The following is a 27,371-nucleotide window of genomic DNA, read 5'->3' as shown; positions in this document are numbered from 1 at the left end:
GAAAAGGGCTTTGTGCCTGAATTGAAAGGGCTTGTGACTAAGGCTTATGACATTCTGAGGCTCAAGGACCCTTGTGTTGTCAACCCCGTAATTGAATGTAACCAGGGAATGTTCTGACTTCACCAGCGAGAGGAGCTAGTCTTCTGCTCGGAGTTTCAGAGCTGTTCCAGCCCCAGGGACGCCCAGTGGGGCAGTGGCTCTGCGCAGCCACTAGCATGGAGGGGCTCTTCTGGGGTCAGGGCTGAGATCCCCTCTCAGAGAAGCTTACAACTTTAGGGACACTATAAATACACACCCTGGGGATTTCCTAATACACTCAAGGGAGGGGAATTTGGATGTCAAGCTGGTGGAGGCTGTGGGTCATGGAGATTTGGATATTAATATTGATGAAATCCCATTTGCGGTCACAGACCAGTGAAGCCTGAGATATTCCGGCTACAGGCACACAGAAACAATTTCACAAGATGTATTTTTCAGGATTTAGCACTCGATTCTCTAATTAAACCACTTATTATCATTCACAAAAAAGCCAAAAACTGCTTAAGGTTTTAAGCTGCGTCTTTGGGATGACCACTTGGTGGAAAATCTAACCCATCGCTTCATGTTACTTCTCCCCTTTCCACCCCCGTGAATGACAAACAACTTGCTTAACTCCATTGATTGATTTGACCAGATGTTTGCCATCGTGTAACAGAATTCAGTCAAAATGATGGCATTTTTTCACTTGCCTAATTGCTGTCTTGGTTCCCGGTGACTACACTATTCTCTAGCAGTAGTTTAGAACCTTTTAAAACAGTTTCTCTGACTGATTTCCCTCGCAGTCCTATGAAGGATATAATAAGGCCTTCACCTCAGGAGCTTCAAATGAGAAGAATGCTGTGATTCCAGGCAGCGATAGCTCTTGACGGTTTCTCCTACCTTGTGTGGGGTTGAGACAGATGCCTTTCTTTCCCTTCTGGGTCAAATGCAGTAAACACTGACCTGGTGAGAAGGCTTTGCTGATCAAATTAATAACGCCAACGCTTTGAAAACATACTTCATTATGAGGAACTTCAGGGTAACTGTTATGATTTCAGTCAGATGCCACTGGCTTTCCCACATCATAAAACAGAAGTTACATGAAAATTGCACAATTTTGTTATAGGAAACTACAGAGGAAATTTCACCTTTCACCTGAAGCCCTAGGTCTGAGAATTTGCAACTATGATGCCATGGTCAGAATATGGAGTTGATCACTCCTTCCTCCTTCCAGCAATTTCTCCACCCAGCTTCTAGAACCTTACACATTTCTGTTTCTCCTCAACCTGCCCGACTTCCCTTCTCAGATCTTAGCTGCATCCTCAGAACACTGGCATGGCTTCTCTCGTTTTTCTTTCTTTTTTCTTTGACCATGCTATGCAGCATGCAGAATCTTAGTTCCCCATCCCCAGCCAGGGATTGAACCCACACACCCTGCCTTGGAAGGGCAGAGTCTTAACCACTGGGCCACCAGGGAAGTCCCATGGCTTCCCTCTTCTGTCTTCATCCCTCCCGGGGTTACATCACAGGCCCCATGGCTTGCCATGCTGCCGCATCCTGGTACCTCCGTACTTATGGCTCAAGTCCTTCACTGCCCTCAGCTCCAGGTTTGCTCATCCAGCTGCCCGCCCAACATCTCCACTGAATATCAAGTAAGCCTCTCAGACCTGACGTGTCCAACACTGAGGTCCTAGCCTCCTCTCCCAACTCTGTTCAACCCATATCTTCACCATCTCACTTAATGGTGATTACATCCTCATGGTTGCTCAGGTTAAAAGCATGGTCATTGCAGTGAATTCAATGGTGTCTCCCAAAAAGATACAGCCACGTTCTAACTCCCAGTACCTGTGAATGTGACCTTATCTGGGGGAAAGGTCTTGGCAGAGGTAGTTAAGGATCTTGAGATGAGATCATGCTGAATTATCTGGGTGGGTCCTAAATCCAATGACAAGTGTTCTTATGAGAGACAAAAGAGATGACGTAGACAGAGGAGAAGGCCATGTGAGGGTGGAAGCAGAGACTGGAGTCCTGCAGCCTCCACCTAGGGAATGCCTGGATCCCCAGAAACTGGGAGAGGCAAGGAGCAGAATAGCCCCAGAGCTTCTGGACTCAGGGCAGCCCTGGCAACTCCTTTGTTTCAGCCTTCTGGCCTTTAGAATTGTGACAGAATAAACGTGTGTCGTTTTAAGCTGCCAGGTTTGTGGTGTTGTGTTCCAGCAGGCACAGGAACTAGTAGGGTGTTCTTTAACCTTTCACTTCCTTCTTCCTCTTGAGCCAGCCTCCCAGAAAATCCTGTCGGCCCTTTCCCCAAAATACACCCAGAATCTGACCACTTCTTACCACACTACTGTCTTACCACCCTTGCTGTCTACCTGGTTTGAGCTCTTAAAATCTCTTACCTGGAATATGGCAATCCTACTAGTCTCCCTGGTTCTGCCCTTGACCTCCCCCACCCCAACCAAGATCCTTTTAACACAGAAGTCAGATCATGTCATTCCTCTAGCTGCCATCTCAGAGTAAGAGCCAAAGTCTTACTAACAGTGGGCTACCATGGCCTTCGTGATCTGGGATGACCTCTTTGATGTCTCTAACCTCATCTTAGACTACTTCCCCGTTCCTTACTCTGCTTCAGCCATTATGACCCCTTTGCTCTTCCCTGTATGTACCAGTCATGCATCTGCCTCAGGGCCTTTGCACTGACTTTTCCTTTTGTCTGGAACATTCTTCCCCCAGATACTTCCATGGATAACTTCCTTAATTCAAGTCTTACTCATATATTTCCTCAGTGAAGTCTCCTCTGACAATTCTATTTAAAATAACACCCCTTATATGTGTTTTATCCACCCTCTCCATACTCATATTGCCATCTAAATATTGTATATCTTTTTTCTTTTATTTATTTTTTCTTTGTTTTTTTCTTTTTTTAAATTGAATGAAAGATTCTTTAAATTCTATAGTGTTTTACAATTTTCAAAACTTTCACACACGATTTCATATAATCCCATAATGACCATTCCCCCCACCCCTAAGTTGCCCCGCCCCTTCCCTCTCCCCACTGATAATCACGTTTGTTCTCTATATCTGTGAGTCTGCCTCTTTTTGGTTTTATTCACTAGTTTGTTGTTAAATACTATGTATCTTACTTGTTTATTTTATTTATGGTTTTTCTCCACCTGCTGGAAGGTAAGATCCCTATGGATAGGAAATTTAGAGGACCTTTTTTGTTTGCTGTCAGCCTCTAGAACAAGGCCTAGTACATAGTAAATGGTCAGTAGATATTTGTTTAATGAATAATTGAAAATCAGACCACCTCGATGCAGTGGTCTAAGGAATAAATGCCACAAGATGTCACATCCTCCCTATTTTATGCTCCCTCTCATCTGGAGACCAAGAAGAGGGAGGGAATTCTATGCCATCAAAAGCTGCACTCTTAAGAAATATATTTACTTAAAATTTTTAATTGTGGGAAAATACACGAGTTACCCTCTTAACCATTTTAAGTATACAGTTGAGGGGTTTTAAGTACATACACATTGCTGTACAACCATCTCCGTCATCCGTCTCCAAAACTCTTTTCATCTTGCATTCCAGAGAGAAGGTCACAGTTCCATAACCTTGAGAACCACAGAAGCCCGTCATGGGACTGCCTGAAACCAGCCTTGAAGGTTCTGAGATGATCCAGGGATGACAAGAATGCAAGCACTGCATGCACCCTGATTCTTTTTTTTTTTTTGGACGGACTGGTTCTTTATTTCAAAAAGACATTATCAGTTTTCAGTATCAAAACAGTTACAGTATTGGTTTTTCTTTCTCCCAATCGGCCCCCAAAGAGACCACACCAAAGGAGAGTATATTCAAGCCAAGTAAGCTGTAGGATGCCCACCTAACAGACCTCACTGAAACCTCACCAGAAGGGGGGGGATTGGGTAGAGAAAGAAACTTTCAAAGATCAGCACGCTGCCAGCCCACAGACTGTAGACAGCTCTCACAGCCAGATGGTGTACCCTGCTTCTTATCTACAGCCCTGCTTCTTTGACCACTATTATAAGATTCCGTGCTACCCTCCCCAAGGGAGGACACAGTTTTGGGGCCACTAACCTGCTGTGTCCCCCTTTGCCTGGCAAAGCAATAAAGCTATTCTTTTCTACTTCACCCAACAACTCTGTCTCTGAGATTTACTTCGGTGTCAGTGTAGAGAGGCCAAGTTCAGCGAGAATGCCTCCAGCTTTATTCTTCTTTTTCAAGATTGTTTTGGCTATTTGGGGTTCATAACAACTTATAACAGAGAGTTACTATCTTTACCACCATTTTATAAATAAGGAATATGAGGCACAGGAGATAAAATGACTTTTCCGAGGGCACAGAACTCATAAATGGCAATGCTTGTTTTCAAATACAGGCAGTCTGATTCTAGGATTTATACTCAACTATTATAGTCTATTGCCTCCCAAGTCTTTAAAACAATCTTCACCTCTCTACCCTATTCATATCTCTCTCTCTCTCTCTCTCTCTCGATATATATATATATATATCTCCTATATATTCATATATATATATATATATATATATATATATATATATATATATACCCCATTTCTCTCTAGAAAAAAAAAACAAACTGTAAAATCTCACCATTTGAAGAATCATCTTGCAAGCAGTTGCACCTTCCAGAAAGCATTTGCATCATAATGCTTGGGTTCTCCTTCTTTTTAAGAAGAACCTTGGGGACATCAGTTTCTCCTCTGGTGGGTTTATACAGATATACAGTGCTTTAAGCAAATAGGAAAGTGAAACTAGGAATATTCAAAACAAAGTCAGAGGGTGGTTGTTTACATTACCAAAGGACTCTTTAATTTAGAAGGGAAACCAGTGTTGAGTGCCTATATATAGCAGCTCCCTTGTGCAAATCAGTGCTTGTTTATTTGACCAAATGGTTGAGGTCAGAAACACTTCAAACTCAAATGTTAACAGGTCAGCACGATCCTTGGAAAATCATCAGAGATGATGGTAAGTTATCGCTAAAATGATGATGTAATCGGTGAGAAAAAAATGTATTTACTTTGTCCTCCCAAATTATCTTCAAATGGCACTTTGGAAAACACATCTTTGACGTGAAGCTAAGCATAGTCATACACGCGGTTGCTATGTGGAACTGTCTGGCATTGCAACTCACACAGAATTTAAAATTGGAAGACTGTGTAGCTGTCAGCATTTTTACAAGATCAGGAGATGAAAAGTAAGTCTGTTTACAGACAGGCAGCCAGACCCATAACTTCTCATTTACAAACAGCACACAGGCATCTTTTTATGTATGTGGTTTGTAAAAAAAAATAGCAACTTGTGTCTTCCCTGGTGGTCCAGTGGCTAAGACCCTGTGCTCCCAATGCAGGGGGCCTGGGTTCGATTCCTGGTCAGGGAACTAGATCCCACATGCTGCAACTAAGAGTTCGCATGCCGCAACTAAGACCCGGCACAGCCAAATAAATACATTTAAAAAATATATAGCAACTTGATTTTCAATCTCAATAAAGGTTTAAGGGCTTTGGAAAGCACTTAACTCTTAGTTATCATAAGCAGCCACTTACAATACGGTGTTAGTTTTCCAAATGATATTAAATGCTACCATGAACAACATGGCTATTTGAGGAGAAAGTGTAAATGCAATCTGAAATTTCGTATTTCACAAGGAAATCTTAATATTCAAAACAAAACTCAAGGTGACACCTGCAAAGGCTTTGGAGGTTATGTGGTTTATGTAACTTTTATCGACTTCATGGTTAAATACATCATTCCAGTTGATTTCTTTTAACGGTAAGGAGAAAATTCAATTTCTTCATGAGAAAATCGCATACAGCAGCAGGTAACTAGATTTGTGTCAATCTTGACAGACTTACGAGACAATTCACTTCTGTCACCAGAGGGCACCAAAGCTCAAGTTGCTAGGAAAATTGCAAACCACTGGGTCACAGCTGTCGAGGGGCTAGAAACTCCTGAAAGGTCATTCTGGGGTCTCTAGACAAGACATTACCTAATTATTTCAGAGGACTGAGAATATCTCCTATAAGGAACCATTTCCCTAGCTTGTTTTCATAGCTCAGTCTGTTATTTATCAACTCTCCAAGCCAAGAAATTCTCAATACCAGCTCATTGACTCATCCATCTCATAGATATTTATTGAGCACGTACTATGTACTATGCCCTGGGGAGCAGTAGTGGACTAGATAGGCAATCTCTGCCCTCTTGAACCCGTAGCCCAGAAGAGAAGACTGACTCTAAACAAACCCTTACAATTCAGTGTGATGTGGGTGATGAAAAGGGCAGACAGGAGCTGTGGGAGCAGTGAACACGTGGCCTCACCTTGTCTCTGAGGTCACGGAAGTGTACTCCTTTCCTGTTGCTTCTGTAACAGATTGTCACAAACTGAGTGGCTGAAAACAACAAGAAGTTATTCTCTGGCAGTTCAGGAAGCCAGAAGCAGAAACTAGGGGCTGGTAGGGTCGCACTCCCTCCCAGGGCTCTTGGGGAGAATCTGCTTCTGTCTGTCCCTCTTCTTGGGGCTCCAGGCATTCCTTGGTTCGTGGCTGCATCACCCCAGTCTCTGCCTCTTGGGGCACATTGCCGTCTCCTCTTCTCTGTGTATCTTCTCCTCTGTGTGTCTACATTATAAGGATCCATGTGATTGCATTTAGAGCCTGTTGTGGACTGAATGGTGTGCCCCTCAAATCCACGTGTTGAAGCCCTAACCCCAATGTGACCATATTTCCATATATGGAGATAGAGCCTTTAAGGGAACAAGGTTAAATGAGGTCATAATGGTGAGGCCAATTCAATAGGATTGGCAGCCTTAAAAGAAGAGAAGGAGACATCAGATATCTCTCTCTCTCCCCAACCCCCAACCCCCTCCCGAGGAAAGACCATGTGATGACAGTGAGAATTCAGCCATCTGCAAGCCAGGTAGAGAGGTCTCACCAGAAACCAACCCTGCCAGCATCTTGATCTTGGGCTTCTAGCCTCCAGGACTAGGAGAAAATAAATTTCTGTTGTTTAAGCCCCCCAGTCTGTGGAATCCTGTTATGGTAGCCCAATGCCCTGCCCCACCCCAAATGATCGAGGAAAATCTGGAGATCCTTAGCTTAACCACATCTTTTGCCATATAGGGTAAGAGTTACAGGTTCCAGGAATTAGGATGGGGAATAGCTTTTTTTATGTTTGGAGGGGGGATGAAAGGCACTATTCAACCCATCACTGAAGGTCTCATCACCTCCTGAGAAAGTGACGTTGAAGCTGACACTCGAGGCTCAGGAAGAGCTAGACTCGTTGGGGGAAGGAGAGGAGTGCTGGAGGACTGTCTATGGGGTGAGCTGTGGGAAGCAAGGGAACAGGAAGAGAAGTGAGGGCCCTGGGAGCCGTGTCTGAGGGTCTGCTTTTTATCTCAGGGGCCGTGGGAAATCTTAGAGAAATTCAGAGGAAGGGGAGAAGGTGCAGGACACAATCTGATGAACATCGTAAGTCAGTCAAAGCTGTTTGCAAGAGTGAAGACAGGAACCTGGGGGTCCAGTCAGGAGGGTTTTGCTATACCACCCCAAGTAAGGGCTGGTGCCTGGACCAGAAATGGCAGTGAGGATGGAGAGACGGAGCCAGAGGGACAGCTTTTTGGAATGGACAATTTGAAGACTTGACTACTGATTGGATGTCAGGAGTCAAGAGAGGGAGACTTCAAGAATAACACCTGAGTTCCTGGCAGAGCACCAGGGTAAAGAGTGGGAGAATTACTGTGAGCAGGGGAACCTGCCAGAGCCGTGAGCTGGGAGGAATGGGGGATAGTAATGAGTCCAACTTGGGACATGATGCGTTTGAGGGATTTGAGATAGATCTGAGGGGAGGAGTCCACTGGTCAGTCGGCTACCCGCAGCTCAGAAGAAAGATCTAGACTAGATGAAAAATCTTGAGCATCTTTAGACTTTATTTAATTAAAAAAAAATTTTTTTTTACATCTTTATTGGAGTATAATTGCTTTACAATGGTGTGTTAGTTTCTGCTTTATAACAAAGTGAATCAGTTATACATATACATATGTTCCCATATCTCTTCCCTCTTGCGTCTCCCTCCCTCCCACCCTCCCTATCCCACCCCTCCAGGTGGTCACAAAGCACCGAGCTGATCTCCCTGTGCTATGTGGCTGCTTCCCACTAGCTATCTACCTTATGTTTGGTAGTGTATATATGTCCATGCCTCTCTCTCGCTTTGTCACAGCTTACCCTTCCCCCTCCCCATATCCTCAAGTCCATTCTCTAGTAGGTCTCTGTCTTTTTTCCTGTCTTACCCCTAGGTTCTTCAGGACATTTTTTTTTTTCTTAAATTCCATATATATGTGTTAGCATACGGTATTTGTCTTTCTCTTTCTGACTTACTTCACTCTGTATGACAGACTCTAGGTCTGTCCACCTCATTACAAATAGCTCAATTTCGTTTCTCTTTATGGCTGAGTAATATTCCATTGTATATATGTGCCACATCTTCTTTATCCATTCATCTGATGATGGACACTTAGGTTGTTTCCATCTCCTGGCTATTGTAAATAGAGCTGCAATGAACATTTTGGTACATGACTCTTTTTGAGTTATGGTTTTCTCAGGGTATATGCCCAGTAGTGGGATTGCTGGGTCATATGGTAGTTCTATTTGTAGTTTTTTAAGGAACCTCCATACTGTTCTCCATAGTGGCTGAACCAATTCACATTCCCACCAGCAGTGCAAGAGTGTTCCCTTTTCTCCACACCCTCTCCAGCATTTATTGTTTCTAGATTTTTTGATGATGGCCATTCTGACTGGTGTGAGATGATATCTCACTGTAGTTTTGATTTGCATTTCTCTAATGATTAATGATGTTGATCATTCTTTCATGTGTTTGTTGGCAGTCTGTATATCTTCTTTGGAGAAATGTCTATTTAGGTCTTCTGCCCATTTTTGGATTGGGTTGTTTGTTTTATTGTTATTGAGCTGCATGAGCTGCTTGTAAATTTTGGAAATTAATCCTTTGTCAGTTGCTTCATTTGCAAATATTTTCTCCCATTCTGAGGGTTGTCTTTTGGTCTTGTTTATGGTTTCCTTTGCTGTGCAAAAGCTTTGAAGTTTCATTAGGTCCCATTTGTTTATTTTTGTTTTTATTTCCATTTCACTAGGAGGTGGGTCAAAAAGGATCCTGCTGTGATTTATGTCATAGAGTGTTCTGCCTATGTTTTCCTCTAAGAGTTTGATAGTTTCTGGCCTTACATTTAGGTCTTTAATCCATTTTGAGCTTATTTTTGTGTATGGTGTTAGGGAGTGATCTAATCTCATACTTTTACATGTAGCTGTCCAGTTTTCCCAGCACCACTTATTGAAGAGGCTGTCCTTTCTCCACTGTACATTCCTGCTTCCTTTATCAAAGATAAGGTGACCATATGTGCATCGGTTTATCTCTGGGCTTTCTATCCTGTTCCATTGATCTATCTTTCTGTTTTTGTGCCAGTACCATACTGTCTTGATTACTGTAGCTTTGTAGTATAGTCTGAAGTCAGGGAGCCTGATTCCTCCAGCTCCATTTTTCGTTCTCAAGATTGCTTTGGCTATTCGGGGTCTTTTGTGTTTCCATACAAATTGTGAAATTTTTTGTTCTAGTTCTGTGAAAAATGCCAGTAGTAGTTTGATAGGGATTGCACTGAATCTATAGATTGCTTTGGGTAGTAGAGTCATTTTCACAATGTTGATTCTTCCAATCCAAGAACATGGTATATCTCTCCATCTATTTGTATCATCTTTAATTTCTTTCATCAGTGTCTTATAATTTTCTGCATACAGGTCTTTTGTCTCCTTAGGTAGGGGAGTGCTTTCTTGTTTTAACTTTCAGATTTTTCATCATTAGTGTATAGGAATGCCAGAGATTTCTGTGCATTAATTTTGTATCCTGCTACTTTACCAAATTCATTGATTAGCTCTAGTAGTTTTCTGGTAGCATCTTTAGGATTCTCTATGTATAGTATCATGTCATCTGCAAACAGTGACAGCTTTACTTCTTCTTTTCCGATTTGGATTCCTTTTATTTCCTTTTCTTCTCTGATTGCTGTAGCTAAAACTTCCAAAACTATGTTGAATAAGAGTGGTGAGAGTGGGCAACCTTGTCTTGTTCCTGATCTTAGTGGAAATGCTTTCAGTTTTTCACCATTGAGGATGATGTTGCCTGTGGGTTTGTCATATACGGCCTTTATTATATTGAGGAAAGTTCCCTCTATGCCTACTTTCTGCAGGGTTTTTATCATAAATAGGTGTTGAATTTTGTTGAAAGCTTTCTCTGCATCTATTGAGATGATCATATGGTTTTTCTCCTTCAGTTTGTTAGTATGGTGTATCACATTGATTGATTTGCGTATATTGAAAAATCCTTGCATTCCTGGAATAAACCCCACTTGATCATGGTGTATGATCCGTTTAATGTGCTGTTGGATTCTGTTTGCTAGTATTTTGTTGAGGATTTTTGCATCTATGTTCATCAGTGATATTGGCCTGTAGTTTTCTTTCTTTGTGACATCTTTGTCTGGTTTTGGTATCAGGGTAATGGTGGCCTCGTAGAATGAGTTTGGAAGTGTTCCTCCCTCTGCTATATTTTGGAAGAGTTTGAGAAGGATAGGTGTTAGCTCTTCTCTAAATGTTTGATAGAATTCGCCTGTGAAGCCATCTGGTCCTGGGCTTTTGTTTGTTGGAAGATTTTTAATCACAGTTTCAATTTCAGTGCTTGTGATTGGTCTGTTCATATTTTCTATTTCTTCCTGATTCAGTCTTGGCAGGTTGTGCATTTCTAAGAATTTGTCCATTTCTTCCAGGTTGTCCATTTTATTGGCATAGAGTTGCTTGTAGTAATCTCTCATGATCTTTTGTATTTCTGCAGTGTCTGTTGTTACTTCTCCTTTTTCATTTCTAATTCTATTGATTTGAGTCTTCTCCCTTTTTTTCTTGATGAGTCTGGCTAATGGTTTATCAATTTTGTTTATCTTCTCAAAGAACCAGCTTTTCGTTTTATTGACCTTTGCTATTGTTTCCTTCATTTGTTTTTCATTTATTTCTGATCTGATCTTTACGATTTCTTTCCTTCTGCTAACTTTGGGTTTTTTTTGTTCTTCTTTCTCTAATTGCTTTAGGTGTAAGGTTAGGTTGTTTATTCAAGATGTTTCCTGTTTTGTAAGGTAGGATTGTATTGCTATAAACTTTCCTCTTAGAACTGCTTTTGCTGCATCCCAGATTTTGGGTCGTCATGTATCCATTGTCATTTGTTTCTAGGTATTTATTATTTCCTCTTTGATTTCTTCAGTGATCTCTTGGTTATTAAGTAGTGTATTGTTTAGCCTCCATGTTTTTGTATTTTTTACAGATCTTTTCCTGTAATTGATATCTAGTCTCATAGCGTTGTGGTCGGAAAAGATACTTGATACAATTTCAATTTTCTTAAATTTACCAAGGCTTGATTTGTGACCCAAGATATGATCTATCCTGGAGAATGTTCCATGAGCACTTGAGAAGAATGTGTAGTCTGTTGTTTTTGGATGGAATGTCCTATAAATATCAATTAAGTCCATCTTCTTTAATGTATCATTTAAAGCTTGTGTTTCCTTATTTATTTTCAATTTGGATGATCTGTCCATTGGTGAAAGTGGGGTTTTAAAGTCCCCTACTATGAATGTGTTACTGCTGATTTCCCCTTTCATGGCTGTTAGTATTTGCCTTATGTATTGAGGTGCTCCTATGTTGGGTGAATAAATATTTACAATTGTTATATCTTCTTCTTCGATCGACCCCTTGATCATTATGTAGTGTCCTTGTCTTTTCTAATAGTCTTTATTTTAAAGTCTATTTTGTCTGATATGAGAATTGCTACTCCAGCTTTCTTTTGGTTTCCATTTGCATGAAATATCTTTTTCCAACCCCTCACTTTCAGTCTGTATGTGTCTCTAGGTCTGAAGTGGGTCTCTTGTAGACAGCAAATATATGGGTCTGTTTTTGTATCCATTCAGCCAATCTGTGTCTTTTGGTGGGAGCATTTAGTCCATTTACATTTAAGGTAATTATCGATATGTATGTTCCTATTCCCATTTTCTTAATTGTTTTGGGTTCACTATTGTAGGTCTTTTCCTTCTCTTGTGTTTCTTGCCTAGAGAAGTTCCTTTAGCATTTGCTGTAAAGCTGGTTTGGTGGTGCTGAACTCTCTCAGCTTTTGCTTGTTTGTAAAGGTTTTAATTTCTCCATCAAATCTGAATGAGATCCTTGCTGGGTAGAGTAATCTTTGTTGCAGGTTTTTCTCCTTCATCACTTTAAATATGTCCTGCTAGTCCCTTCTGGCTTGCAGAGTTTCTGCTGAATGATCAGCTGTTAACCTTATGGGGATTCCCTTGTGTGTTATTTGTTGTTTTTCCCTTGCTGCTTTTAATATGTTTTCTTTGTATTTAATTTTTGACAATTTGATTAATATGTGTCTTGGCGTGTTTCTCCTTGAATTTATCCTGTATGGGACTCTCTGTGCTTCCTGGACTTGATTAACTATTTCCTTTCCCATATTAGGGAAGTTTTCAACTATATTCTCTTCAAATATTTTCTCAGTCCCTTTCTTTTTCTCTTCTTCTTCTGGAACCCCTATAATTCGAATGTTGGTGCGTTTGATGTTGTCCCAGAGGTCTCTGAAACTGTCCTCAGTTCTTTTCATTCTTTTTGCTTTATTCTGCTCTGCAGTAGTTATTTCCACTATTTTATCTTCCAGGTCACTTATCCGTTCTTCTGCCTCACTTATTCTGCTATTGATCCCATCTAGAGTATTTTTAATTTCATTTATTGTGTTGTTTATCATTGTTTGTTTCATCTTTAGTTCTTCTAGGTCCTTGTTAAATGTTTCTTGCATTTTGTCTATTCTATTTCCAAGATTTTGGATCATCTTTACTATCATTATTCTGAATTCTTTTTCAGGTAGACTGCCTATTTCCTCTTCATTTGTTAGGTCTGGTGGGTTTTTATCTTGCTCCTTCATCTGCTGTGTGTTTTTCTGTCTTCTCATTTTGCTTATCTTACTGTGTTTGGGGTCTCCTTTTTGCAGGCTGCAGGTTCGTAGTTCCCGTTGTTTTTGGTGTCTGTCCCCAGTGGCTAAGGTTGGTTCAGTGGGTTGTGTAGGCTTCTTGGTGGAGGGGACTAATGCCTGTGTTCTGGTGGATGAGGCTGGATCTTGTCTTTCTGGTGGGCAGGTCCACGTCTGGTGGTGTGTTTTGGGGTGTCTGTGGACTTATTATGATTTTAGGCAGCCTCTCTGCTAATGGGTGGGGTTGTGTTCCTGTCTTGCTAGTTGTTTGGCATAGGATGTCCAGCACTGTAGCTTGCTGGTCGTTGAGTGAAGCTGGGTGCTGGTGTTGAGATGGAGATCTCTGGGAGATTTTCGCCGTTTGATATTATGTGGAGCTGGGAGGTCTCTTGTGGACCAGTGTCCTGAAGTTGGCTCTTCCTCCTCAGAGGCACAGCACTGACTCCTGTCTGCTTCACCAAGAGACTTTCATCCACACGGCTCAGAATAAAAGGGAGAAAAAGTAGAAAGAAAGAATTAGTAGAAGTAGAAAGAGAGAGAGAAAGAAAGAAAGAAAGGAGGGAGGGAGGGAGAGAGGAAGGAAGGAGGGAAGGAAGGAAAAAAGAAAGGAGATAAAATAAAATAAAGTAAGATAAAATATAATAAAGTTATTAAAATAAAAAAATAATTATTAAGAGAAAAGAAAAAAATTTAAAAAACGGACGGATAGAACCCTAGGACAAATCGTGGAAGCAAAGCTATACAGACAAAATCTCACACAGAAGCATACACATACACACTCACAAAAAGAGGAAAAGGGGAAAAAATCATAACTCTTGCTCTCAAAGTCCACCTCCTTAATTTGGGATGACTGGTTGTCTATTCATGTATTCCACAGATGCAGGGTACATCAAGTTGATTGTGGAGCTTTAATACGCTGCATCTGAGGCTGCTGGGAGAGATTTCCCTTTCTCTTCTTTGTTCTCACAGCTCCCAGGGGCTCAGCTTTGGATTTGGCCCCGCCTGTGCGTATAGGTCGCCGGAGGGCGTCTGTTCTTTGCTAAGACACGACTGGGTTAAAGGAGCCGCTGACTGGGGGCTCTGGCTCACTCAGGCCGGTGGGAGGGAGGGGCACGGCGTGCGCGGGGCGGGCCTGCGGCGGCAGAGGCCGTCGTGACCTTGCACCAGCCTGAGGCGCGCCGTGCGTTCTCTCGGAGGAGTTGTCCCTGGATCCCGGGACCCTGGCAGTGGCGGGCTGCACAGGCTCCCCGGAAGAGGGGTGTGGATAGTGACCTGTGCTCACACACAGGCTTCTTGGTGGCGGCAGCAGCAGCCTTAGCGTCTCCCGCCCATCTCTGGGGTCCGCGCTTTTAGCCGCGGCTCGCGCCCGTCTCTGGAGCTCCTTTAAGCAGCGCTCTTAATCCCTCTCCTCGCGCACCAGGAAACAAAGAGGTAAGAAAAAGTTTCTTGCCTCTTCGGCAGGTCCATACTTTTCCCCGGACTCCCTCCCGGCTAGCCGTGGTGCACTAACCCCCTGCAGGCTGTGTTCACGCCGCCAACCCCAGTCCTCTCCCGGCGCTCCGACCGAAGCCCGAGCCTCAGCTCCCAGCCCCGCCCGCTCCGGCGGGTGAGCAGACAAGCCTCTGGGGCTGGTGAGTGCCGGTCGGCCCTGATCCTCTGTGCGGGAATCTCCCCGCTTTGCCCTCCGCACCCCTGTTGCTGTGCTCTCCTCCGCGGCTCCGAAGCTTTCCCCCTCCGCCACCCGCAGTCTCCGCCCGCGAAGGGGCTTCCTAGTGTGTGGAAACGTTTCCTCCTTCACAGCTCCCTCCCACTGGTGCCAGTCCCGTTCTTATCCTTTTGCCTCTGTTTATTCTTTTGCCCTACCCAGGTACGTGGGGAGTTTATTGCCTTTTGGGAGGTCTGAGGTCTTCTGCCAGCATTCAGTAGGTGTTCTATAGGGGTTGTTCCACGTGTATATGTATTTCTGGTGTATGTGTGGGGAGGAAGGTGATCCGCGTCTTTCTCTTCCGCCATCTTCCCGGAAGCCTCTAGACTTTAGATAGTAAGTGACGTCTTGAGAGTAAACAAGCTCGTGCAGGGAGAGCTTGAAGAATGAAAAGAGAAGAGGGCCTCGGACAGAAGAACCCTAGGAGTAAACACAAAACAAAACACATCATGTGTGGAGGGGTCTCGAAAGGAGACTGGAAAGGAGGGGAGAGAGACAGGGAAGATAGGAGACCAAGAGAGCACAGGTATCACAGGAAGTGAGAGAGCAGGGCGTCGTCTGCAGGGGCAGACGTTGCCTGGAGGTCAAGAAAGAACCAAAGTTTACTGCAAAAGAGTTTGATCTGGTCAGTGGGGTTGAAAGCTGTTTTGGTGCCATGGGAGCCTGAGAACAACTGGAGTGAGATGAGCAAGGCGTGTGGATACAGAAAGCAGACAGGTCTTTCACGGAGACTAAGGAGACAGGTTAGAAGTGCCGACTGAGGGAGAGTTTTGATTTTATTTATTTATTTATTTATTTTTGCGGTACGCGGGCCTCTCACTGTTGTGGCCTTTCCCGTTGCGGAGCACAGGCTCCGGACGCGCAGGCTCAGCGGCCATGGCTCACGGGCCCAGCCGCTCCGCGGCACGTGGGATCTTCCCGGACCGGGGCATGAACCCGTGTCCCCTGCATCGGCAGGCGGACTCCCAACCACTGCGCCACCAGGGAAGCCCTGATTTTATTTTTTAAGATGAGAGATAATGAGTATATTTAAATGCTGATGGGAAGAGTCTGTACAAAAGGAGAGACTGAATATTGAAAGCTGAGCCACTCTGTGCCTGAGAAGGTGGTAGAGGAGGGATTCAGGGTCCAGGAGGATAGGATGGATGAGGGTAACCCGTCCGCTGTCACCAGAGGAAAGGGGGAAGGTGGAAGAAGGCGGGTGTGACGATTTGGTGGCACACGTTACAGGTGCTCTTTTCTGACAGTATCTACTTTTTTTTCTGGAGGAAGCAATGTATGGTGATCTGCTGAGGGTGCAGTGGAAGAGACAGGATTGCAGGTGGAGGTTTGCAGCAGTCACCCTGGAGATCAGGAGGGTTGAGTCAAGAAGGATGGGGGAAAAAAAGAAGATAAGAAACAAGGCGGGGCTGCAGAGGTCAAATAGATGCTACCTGGGCAGTAATTAAGGAAGCTGGTTGGAAGAGTAAGAAATTACTGTTTTAGGTATGATTTCCTAGGAGGCGTGGATCTGGTGTTACAAGGTCAAGAGTATAACCATGAAGTGAAGAGTGCTTGTTATCATGGTGGATCTTGAGGTCACCCAAGATGCTGACAGGTTTCAGAGTGGAGAGAGGAGCTTAGATCACGGGCCAGAATCTTCACTGGAAGACAGGAGCCTGAGTGGAGTAGGGTTTTGAAGGTGAGAAATCCTGGAGCCAGGACTTTAGAAACGGTGTTCCTCTGGCTGACAAAGGTCTACAGACCAGTCCGAGGATGGCCTGGGTTTTTTTTTTTCAAACTGTGATAAAAGCTAATTAAGATGCCTTAGTGAAAAAAAAAGCCAAAAATAATCTATCAACTGGTCCAGTCAATTGTGCAATAAATGAACGCAGCAGGGGAAAAAAATTCTGCAAAACAGTCTATGGTTGTCTTCATAAAGACATTCCCTTAATACGTGTCGATGACTTCACTTCATAGACATTTTTTTCCCATTATAAACTGGTTTGCATTATCCATTCCTTGATTCCTTTTTCTAAGTGTGTTTAATCCAGAGTTGGGTAAATCTCTACTTTAAATGCCACAGTTAAGCCTCATAATTCATTTCTGTCTTAGTGGCAATGGAACGGAGCTGACCACTATACTCATCATAATAGCTTTTAATATCCTTACTGAAGACAGCTATTAATTTCACACACTCTGCCTTCCTTTATTCCAAGTTAAATCCTGCGTCTGTTATCTCTTTCACAGTGTACATTTCTCTACCCCTTAATAATTTTATATGTAAGCCTAAAAATCCCCCTTTTAAAAAGCAACAGATTTGATAGAACCATGTATTTTTATTAAGGGCATCTGAAGACAGGTCGGTACATGGACATTGGAGAGATTATGTCTAGGAAAATTTCTACCATAAGAAGGGATTAGTTTTTTGCAGATATAATTTTTGCCATCCTGTGGGTAAGCTAGGGTCTCTGTCTGATCTTCAGCAGAATGAAACCAGCCCCAGAGGAGTTTCTTCTTACAAACATCTCTACTGGTTAGGAAGCTGCCATAGGTACAGCTATTGTATGCCATTAAGTGAGAATTTACAGTGTGCCAGGTTCTGGGCTAAATATCTTATATGCACCCCAATTTTCTTTTTTTTCTGGCCGCCCCATGGGGCTTGTGGGTTTTAAGTTCCCTGACCAGGGACTGAACCTGGGCCATGGCAGTGAAAGCCCGGAATCCTAACCACTGGGAACTCCCAGTACACCACATTTTAATGTCACAAAGCCCCTATGAGCCCCTTGTATTACCCCTATTTTATGGACAAGGAAACGGGCTTAGAGTTTAGGTATATGCCTGATGGGCACAAGTCAATAAATAGCAAAACTTGAATTCAAAACAGATCAGTCTAAATCTAAAATCCATGCAGTTAATGTATTGTTTGCTGCTGTGATAAGAATGCAGGATGAATGTGCATGCGTGTGTGTGTGTGTGTGTGTGATGTGTGTGTGTGTGTGTGTGTGTGTGAGAGAGAGTTTGGTGTGTGTGTGTGTGTGTGTGTGTGTGTAAAAGAGAGAGAGAGAGAGTTTGGCAGTAGTAAAGATGTTGGTGGAGGGACAGGGACAGGCATATAGAATAAAGAGCGTGGCAAAAGGTTTGGGAACAAGTGAAGCAGAGAAGCGCCAGAACTGAGAAAAAATGTAAAGAAGCACAGGTGTATATTTAATGGTGAAACTCCAAAATGAGGTGGGAAACCCTCACCCCTTCAAGAATATGCTTTTTCACTCTTTTACTCCGTGCAAATCAATAGGCACAGCCTAGAATCTAGGGGCAGCCTAGAATAAATTTTCTTAACAGTATTCTGATCTTCTTATCTGTAATCAACTTTTCTTCTTGGGTGGGAGGACTATAATTGGAAGCCCGGCCTTCCTTTAGCCCGGGAGCAGACAGGTGACTCCAGTTATGAGAGTCACATGTTCATCTCACTTTGGAACTTGACTCTTAGTTGCACCATCTCATCCCAGTGGTTGGTCCTCATCAGAATTTTCCAACCCTGTGGTTGCTATTTAGACTTTAATTTTAAATCTGGACTCTCAATTCCATTTCCTTGATCTATATGTCTTTCCTTATGCCAGTACCACAGTCTTGATTATTGTTTCTTTGTAATAAGTTTTAAAATTGAGAACTCTGACTCATCCAACTTTGTTCTTATTTTTCAGGATTGCTTTGGTTATTCTGGGTCCCTTGCATTTCCATATGAATTTTAGGACCAGCTTGTCCATTCATTTCTGTACAAGAAGGCAGCTGAGATTTTGATAAAAATTGTATTGAGTCCATAGATCAGTTTGGGGAGTGTTTCCATCTTAATGACGTTATCTTCTAATCCATGAACTCAGGAAGTTTTTCCATTTATTTAGGTCTTTTAAAATGTCTTTCAGTGCTGCTTTGTAGCTTGCAGTACTTACGTTTCTTTTATTAAATTTATTCCTTAATATTTGCTTCTTTTTAAAGCTATTGTAAATGGAATTGTTTTCTTAATTTCACTTTTGGATTGTTCATTGTTAGTATATAGAAATACAATTGATTTTTGTATATTGATATTGTATCCTGACATCTTACTGAATTTGTTTATTAACTCTAATAGTTTTTTTAATGGATTATTTAAGATTTACTATATAAAAGATTATGTCATCTGCAAAGAGAGATAGTTTTACTTCTTTTCCAACTTTTATCTCATTTTCTTGCCTAATTGCCCTGGCTAGAACCCACAGTACAATGTTGAATAGAAGTGGCAAGAACAAACATCCTTGCCTTGTTCCTGATCTTAGAGGGAAAGCATTTAGCTTTTCACCACTAAGTATAATGTTAGCTGTGGGTTTTCCATAGATTCCTTTTATTAGATTGAGGAAGTTCCCTTCTATTTCTAATTTGAGGTTTTGTGGGGTTTTTTTCTTTTTTTTTTTTATCATGAAAGGATGTTAGAATTAACTACATGAAAAAGACCTGTGTTCTATCCATCATTTCCCCACCCCATATATGAAGTAGATCCACTCTACGTGACGGAATAGCACACAGATAGGCATCATGTTGCTGGAGCTTTGATATACATCATATCATGTTATAATTGCTAGGATTATCTTTGCATGTAAAAAAGAATACTGACCACAGTGGCTAAGCCAAAGAGTGGCTCATTTTTCTGATGTAACCGTCTGGAGGCGGTCAGTCCGGGGCTTATGTAGCTGCTCATGGATGTTGCCAAGAACCCAGGACCCTTCCAGCTTCCTCCTCTACCATCATCAGACCTGGTGTTCGTCTTCTTCATTGAATGGCTGTTCCACCTCCATGACCACATCTATGTTCTATGCTGGACATAGAAGAAAATAGTGAAGGGCTATAAGGATGAACTAAGTGAGTCTGTGCTTTTTCTCTTTTCTTTCTTTTTTTTTTCTTTTTTAGTTGTGAAAACAGTAGTATTCCCAAGAAGCTCCATTCAGCATATTTCTGCTTTTATCTCATTGATCAAAATGAGTCACAGGGTAATCTCTAGTTGCAAGGGAGGCTGGAGCGATGGATATTTTTAACTGGGTACATTGCTGCCTGGTTAAAAATTGAGGTTCCATTGGTAAGAAAGAATGGGAGTCAGGGAGAAAAAATAGGTGTCAGAGTCAAAAAAAAAAAGTACCATATAGCCAAGAAAAGATCCTTCTTTCTTGGAATTTTGGAAAAATAGATTTGGAAGTTTAGATTTTCTTCTAATGCTCTGTGTATTTTTCAGGTTTCTCATGGTTAATTGCAGTTGTGTTTCTAAAGAGGACTGAATCTGTAGGTCCCTCATCATAGAGCTGGCTTAGAGGGCAGCCCTCCTGCGGTTGCGTGGCAGAGAAGTTGCTCCCTCAGGCCACAAGCTGCTGTTCTGATCCTCCAGTCCAATGGTCTAAAGCAGGGGTCAGCAAACGTTTTCCTAAAGGACCAGAGAGTAAATATTGAAGGCTTTGCGGGTTACATGGTGTGATAGAGTGAACACTGAGAGGTCCACATCCTAGTCACCAGAACCTGTGATTTTGTTACTTTCTATGGCAAAAGAGATTTAGCAGTTGTGATTAAACTAAGGATCTTGAGATGGGAGATTATCCTGGATTATCTGGGTGGACTCAGTGAAATCATAAGGGCCATTATAAGAGGGATACAGAAAGGTCAGAGTCAGAGGGAAAGAGGATAAAATGCTACCCTGCTTGCTTTGAATATGGCGGAGGGGACCATGAGCCAGGGAATACAGATGACCTCTAGCAGCTGGAAAAGGCAAGGAAACAGATTCTCCTCTAAGGCCTCCAGAAGGAACGCTCTCCTGCCGACACCTTGATTTTAGGACTTCTGACTTTCAGAACTGTAAGAAAATAAATTTGTATGGTTTAAGCCACTCGTTTGTGGTCATTTGTTACAGAAGCAACAGGAAATGAATACGTAACAGTTTCTACCACAGCTACTCGACGCTGCTGTTGTAGTAAAAGCAGCCATAGATAATATATAAATGAGTGGGCGTGTCTGTGCTCCAGTAAAACCTTATTTACAAAAACAGGCAGGCTGGATTTGGTCCATGGGCAACAGTTTTCTGACCTCTGGAATAGCCTCAGATACATACCACTATTCTATGTAATCTCTAATTTTGAGACATAGTTTGTCTCCATATTCAAATTACAATACATAATGTTCCAGTGAACATTCTTGTGGGCAGTTCATTGGGCCTATCTCAGATTACACGTCCAGAATAAATTCTAGAAATGTGATTCCTGAGTCAAAGTGTGTGTATCCTTTTCCTAGACTGACCGTTTGCAAAGCCACAATAATCCACACTCATGGGGGAGCACAGGACGGTCTACCACACGCTCAGAGTAGCCAGTTCTTCGTAAGCAGATGTAGAGACTGGAGTAAAACACCAGGATAATGGCTCACGTTCATATTTTATACACAAATTTTAAAGCACTGGGGCAGGTTATTTATCTGGTAACCCTGAATTTAGACTGTTTAATGTGCAATTTTAAATATGGGCAACAGAAAATAAAATATAAATTCTTACTTCTGACACTTAAGCATGCTAATAAATGATTATAGTCTTTACATTTTATTTGCCCCTGGAACTCAGTATGTTCTTAGTTGGCAACAGTACTTGGATTTGGTACTCTACATGTTGGCCCATTGGGAATGAAAATGGCTGGGTGACTTTCTCATCAATTGTTTAAATAGAGACTTTCAAGGACAGTATTTCTGGAATGTGCTCTCTTTTTTAATATAAATTTATTTATTTATTTATTTGGCTGCGTTGGGTCTTTGTTGTTGCACGTGGGCTTTCTCTATTTGTGGCGAGCGGAGGCTACTTTTCCTTGCCATGCGCGGGCTTCTCATTGCGGTGGCTTCTCTTGTTGCAGAGCGTGGGCTCTAGGCACATGGGCTTCAGTAGTTGCAGCACGCGGGCTCAGTAGTTGTGGCTCGTGGGCTCTGGAGTACAGGCTCAGTAGTTGTGGCACACGGGCTTAGTTGCTCCGTGACATGTGGGATCTTCCCAGACCAGGGCTTGAACCCATGTCCCCTGAACTGGCAGGTGGATTCTTAACCACTGCGCCACCAGGGGAGTCCTGGAATATAATCAAGTCCTCTTGATCAACTTATTTTTATTTTAAGAAAATTTATCCTTGTATTCACAACCTTATTTCTGTCAGTCTCTACAGGAATTTGGAACCCCTGATATGGGGTGGTAGCATACAGGGAAAATGATTAGTCGATTCATTCGTTGCTATTTGGAGGGAAGAAAAATCAATACCTCCTATTTTCTAGCAAAATTCATTGTTTTTCTAAGACTGTTCTTTGACTCTTTTGGTTTTAGCAAGGATCCTCCAATTGGGGGTTATATTCAGATTGGCCAAGAGTTTTTGTATGATTCTTGGGGGAACTCCACGGGTACAGTGTCAGGATCCTGTATTCGAACGAGATACAGTGTGTGTAGATGCCAGGTGCGCACGAATAATAACTAACATTTGTTGAGGATTTAGCACATTCTGGATAGGGAAAATTACCCTGATTAACTCCGGCACCATCTTTGGGATCTAGTCATTACTATTATCTTACCAATATTATTGTTGAGGAAGCCAGGAGTAATAAGTAACTTGCCCTAGGCTAACAGTTAATAAATAGAGTTGCTGGGAGAGAATTCCCTGGCAGTCCAGTGGTTAGGACTCAGTGCTCTTACTGCCAGGTGCCCAGGTTCGATCCCTCGTAAGGGAACTAAGATCCTGCAAGCTGCAAGGTACAGCCAAAAAAACAATAGAGTTGCTGGGGGTTGAACACAGGCAATTTGATTCCAAAGCCCGCACTTTGCATTATGTATTATAATAAATAATCAATAGATGCATTCTTCCTTTAATTTATCCAATCAGTCGATCAGTAGGTGTTTGTTCATTTATTGGGCTTAGTATATATCAATAAGCAAAACAGATAAGATTTCTGTCCTATTAGAGATTACCTTCCAGTGGGGGCCAAGACATAAAAAACCAACAATTAACATACTAAACATATTAAATCAATCAATCAATCATAAAGTATGTTGGAAGGTATTAAGTACAATGAAAAAAAATGAAATAGAGCAAAGGTAATGGGGGCCAGGAGTGGGTGTATAGGCTTCACTGAGAGGGTGACGTTGAGCACAGATTCAAGGAAAAGAGGGAGTTCTTTGGATTCCTATCCAACCCTTTCTTTCTATACTTGTGAACATTTCTCAGTGAAATTTAAACCAGAATATCTGCCACCACTTATCTAGAGGGTGATATTGTATTTACTGTACCATCTGTAGGCTCCTTTGAATTTTCATCCAGCAGAGGACTCAAACTTAGATTATCAAGTTACTGGAAAGTGTTACTAATAATGTATAGCTCAGCCTCAATTATTTGGACATTAGATGAAAATAGAATTCCCCCCCCCCCATACCAGTATATCTGATTTATGTACGTATGTTGACTCAATTGCAAGGACGTCTGTAAAACTTGGGGGCAAGATACACATCACAGGCAACTGACATAGAGAACCAGGAGAGAAGCTACTGAAAAATAAAACCAAACACCTGTTTCCTCTCTGGCTTTGGTTGTCAGGCAAACATTTTCCAGTGAAAACTGCACAATACATGAGAAGTACTGAGGGTTGTTTGTTTTCACTTTAGATGCCTGGTGTCTTAACATAAAATATTTATTGAACTGCATTTGAGAGATATATTTTGGTAGATCACTTATCACAAAAGAAAAAGGAATTAAACTGCATCCACATACACATGTCTGGGCTGAGTATCCAGTTTGTTTCAGTCCTTCACGGGATTGTAAATTCCATGAGGCCGGAGTGTGTGCCTTGTCTTGGTGTTGTTCAATACTTGTTTGTTGAATTAAAGGATGAGAAAAGGAAAGAGGAAGGCAAGAAAGAAAAAAGGATTGGGAGGGAGGGAGGGAGGAAGGAAGGGAGGGAGGGAGGGAGGGAGGAAGGGAGGGAGGGAGGGAGGGAGGGAGGAAAGAAACCTAGGGAAGAAAAGAAAGAGTGGATTCTGTTTATTCAGGAGCCTTAGATATATACTGAGCAGTATTCGAATAGAGGATAGTAATGTAAGATTAGGCTGCAGGGACAAATCATTTAACTTTTGTGCTGTATGTGTGTGCACTAATTGTTTTTTGACTATAACAATTGTGAAAGAGGCATTTGTGCTTGCAAAGAGAGACACATTCACTCTTTGGCTGGTAAGCTGATGCCTGTCTTTGGGAGGTGAAAATCAAGGCAGTGGCAAGAATTTTCATAAAGATTTTTTTTTCTGTACATCCATGTCAATCAGTATTTGACCATATATGGATTTGGGCTGAGAAAAGATCCTTTTATTAGTAATTTCCAAATTGCAGAAATCAATCTAATTGTTTGTGTTGAGCACTTCTAAAAAATGGTGCAGAACAGAAAAGAATCGAACAGACCAGAGTGCATTGTGTGCTGTGAGGGTGAGTGTTGCATCACATATGTGTGTACTGGATGAAGAAGTAAAATGCATTTCTTACTATGAAAAGTGTTTATTTTTTATTTTTTTTATTTTTTACTTTTTGGCCACGCTGTGTAGCATGCAGGATCTTTGTTCCTCCACCAGGGATTGAACCTGTGCCCCCTGCATTGGGAGTGTGCAGTCTTAACCACTGAATCTCCAGGGAAGTCCCTGAAAAGTGTTTTAAAGAAAAGTTTGAAGTTCAAACTTTGAATCAATGAAGTGATTGGATTGGTATAACTACGATCTCCAGGTCAGGAGCAAGCCACTGAAATCCTTCTGAAGCTCAAATCATATTGAGTTTAGTAGAGAAGTATTGAGTGAACTTCTATCCTGGTTTTAATCCAACTTCTACCACTTCCTAACAGCCTGACTCTGGGCCTTTGTTTCCTTATGTGTAAGATGGAATAATAGTAGTATCTACTTTAGAAAGTTGTTTTGTGTATTAAAAATGAATTAATATATGTAAAGTGCTTAGAAAAGTGGCTGGCACATGGTAAGGACTATATGAGTATCAGTGATTGTTATTGTTATTTTTGTTGCTGTTGTTGTTATGTGATGAGCCCTGTGGGAGAAAATACCCAGACAATATCTTATTTAACCCAAGACCAAGTATTAGTTTCATCACATGCAATACTTTGTACCTATTTGAAGTCGAGTCTGGCTATCTGGCTTTTAAGCAGAAACATCCGACACCTTAGAAACCAACCATCTCCCTGGATGTTCTTCTATTGATACATAAGATCATAGGTAGTAACTAGGGGGCATGTTTTATTTGGATACGCAGTGTTTTTTGTGTGTTTCTGTTTAAAAAAATTTTTTTTAATTTTTAAAATTTGAATGCCCCAACTTGTGGTAGAAACCAAATTTCTTTTAATATATTACATATATATGTAACACTCAAGTGAAATATATGTACTTTGAGGGGATCTATTTATGTTCCATTGGGAGTCATTCCTTCCTATCGGGAATCTCACCTGTTGTTTTGTGCGTTTGGTCAGATTCCTGGCATGTTTTGTTTCCTGTTGTTTAGTAAAGGTGCTCTTCCCGGGATTTGCTAAACCTGGTGACTTTTTTGGAAGATTTTTTTCCTTTTGATTTAATATACTGAGAAAGGAATGGGAAGGTTAAGATCAATTTTAGGAGTGCTTCAGCTTGTGTATTAAGTAGCCATTCATTCTGGAACACGAGGGTAGGATTGTAATAAAAGGTGATGGAACAGCAAGAAAAAAAAAATTTACCCCAGTTTTTATCACTTCCTATTGGCTAAAGCCACTTGACAATTTATGTTATCTGTCAGATCCCTCGATGGATTTGACTTTTAAATCCCTGCTAAAGATTGAAGTGCCTAAAACTTCCTCACTCTGCACCCAGTTGCTCGTAGCTTCAGATCTTTAAACTGAATTAACACATTATCACTTAACTGGTCTGCCCGCTTTCCCCCATGTCTCCTGGCATTTTACCTGGATGCAGAGGGCGGCAGTTGCTCTGCTGTAAGCATCTTATCCAGCTATCTTATGGATGTCACTCTAGAATGGAAAGAAAGGCTTCTATGAAGCACATATGTTTCCAGGCACAAAGACACACACATCCATCTAGGGACCACACCAGACTCCTGCACTGAATTCCAGAACTCTTACGATGGCAGGTAGAGGAGGTGTGGGAATATTCTGTGTCTATATTGCAGCCTAGAGTACAATAAAATATATGTAAGTTGGCACATTATGGGCTTTAGCTCATTTTTAACAAGGTCTTGAATTTATATGGCACCATTCTCTAAAAAGCTAGCAATGTATACAAACTGGGTCTAATTCGTCACCACACCAGTTCCTTTAGAGTAGATAGGCGGGTGGCATAGAGTTGGGGAAGATGTAGCCGTCAAATGGCTGCTCACATTAAAAATATCTAAGGTTAGATAGTTGCAAAAGCCATAGGTTTCAACTATTCCACAAAAAGAGTACAGAGGTCTGACTTTTCTGGTTAATCTGATGGATGTAGGTAGCTCAGAGCTATATCATCTGGCCATCCCTATTGATAACATTGGCCATTTCACATAGGGCTGCATAAAGACTCCCGAGGTCTACAGTTCCCTCAACGGCCACTAGAGTCACTGAGAAGAAAAAAAAAACTTCAGAAAACACAGCATGAATAATGGCAGCAAGAGAAGCTCCTGGTTATAGCCCACTCATATATTTTTGAAATGTAGGTCAGATTTAGAGGAAGTGAAAGAAACTTCCTGTTGAATTTTCGTTTATAGCATGTGTCTGGAAATCTCTAAATGTAATTTCTTGGTGTAAAGTAAACTGCAGAAATCTGGGATGTGTCAGTCTGCTTTATGTTTATTGAAGCCATTCTATTTGAAGCTGAAATGTAAAATTATATAGTGGAGTGAAGAGCTACAATTAGTTTAACAGACATGACCGTATTCCTCAATTGAAAAGCTGTCAAGACCTCAACAATCAGATACAAAAAAGATCCAGGAATGCTATAAAATCTTGTCTCCTAGGAAAGATTACATTTCCCTTTGGTTGCTACACATCGCTCTGAATATTGTACTATCTTCTATCCTCTTTTTAAAATTTTTAATTTTTAAAAAATTGAAGTATGGTTGATTTACAATGGCCTGTTAGTTTCAGATTAACAGCAAAGTGATTCAGTTATACATACATATATCTCTCTATTTTTTTCAGATTCTTTTCCATTATAGGTTATTACAAGATATTGAATATAGTTCCCTGTGCTATACAGTAGGCCTTGCTGTTCTACCCTCTTTTTTGTGGTTTTAAAAAAAAAAGCACTTTCCTAAAAGTCACAAATAATGGGGTATTTATTTTATTTTTTAAAAATTTTTGGCTAGGTCTTTGTTGCTGTGTGCCGGCTTTCTCTAGTTGCGGCGAGCAGGGGCTACTCTTCCTTGTGGTGTGCGGGCTTCTCATTGCGGGGGCTTCTCATTGCGGTGTCTTCTCTTGTTGCAGAGCACGGGCTCAAGGCGTGCAGGCTTCAGTAGTTGCAGCACGTGGACTCAGTATGTGTGGCGCA

Source organism: Globicephala melas, chromosome 5 (assembly GCF_963455315.2).
Source record: "Globicephala melas chromosome 5, mGloMel1.2, whole genome shotgun sequence".
NCBI lineage: Eukaryota > Metazoa > Chordata > Mammalia > Artiodactyla > Delphinidae > Globicephala > Globicephala melas.
The sequence above is the reverse complement of the archived record's forward strand: the minus strand, read 5'-3'. Positions refer to the sequence as shown.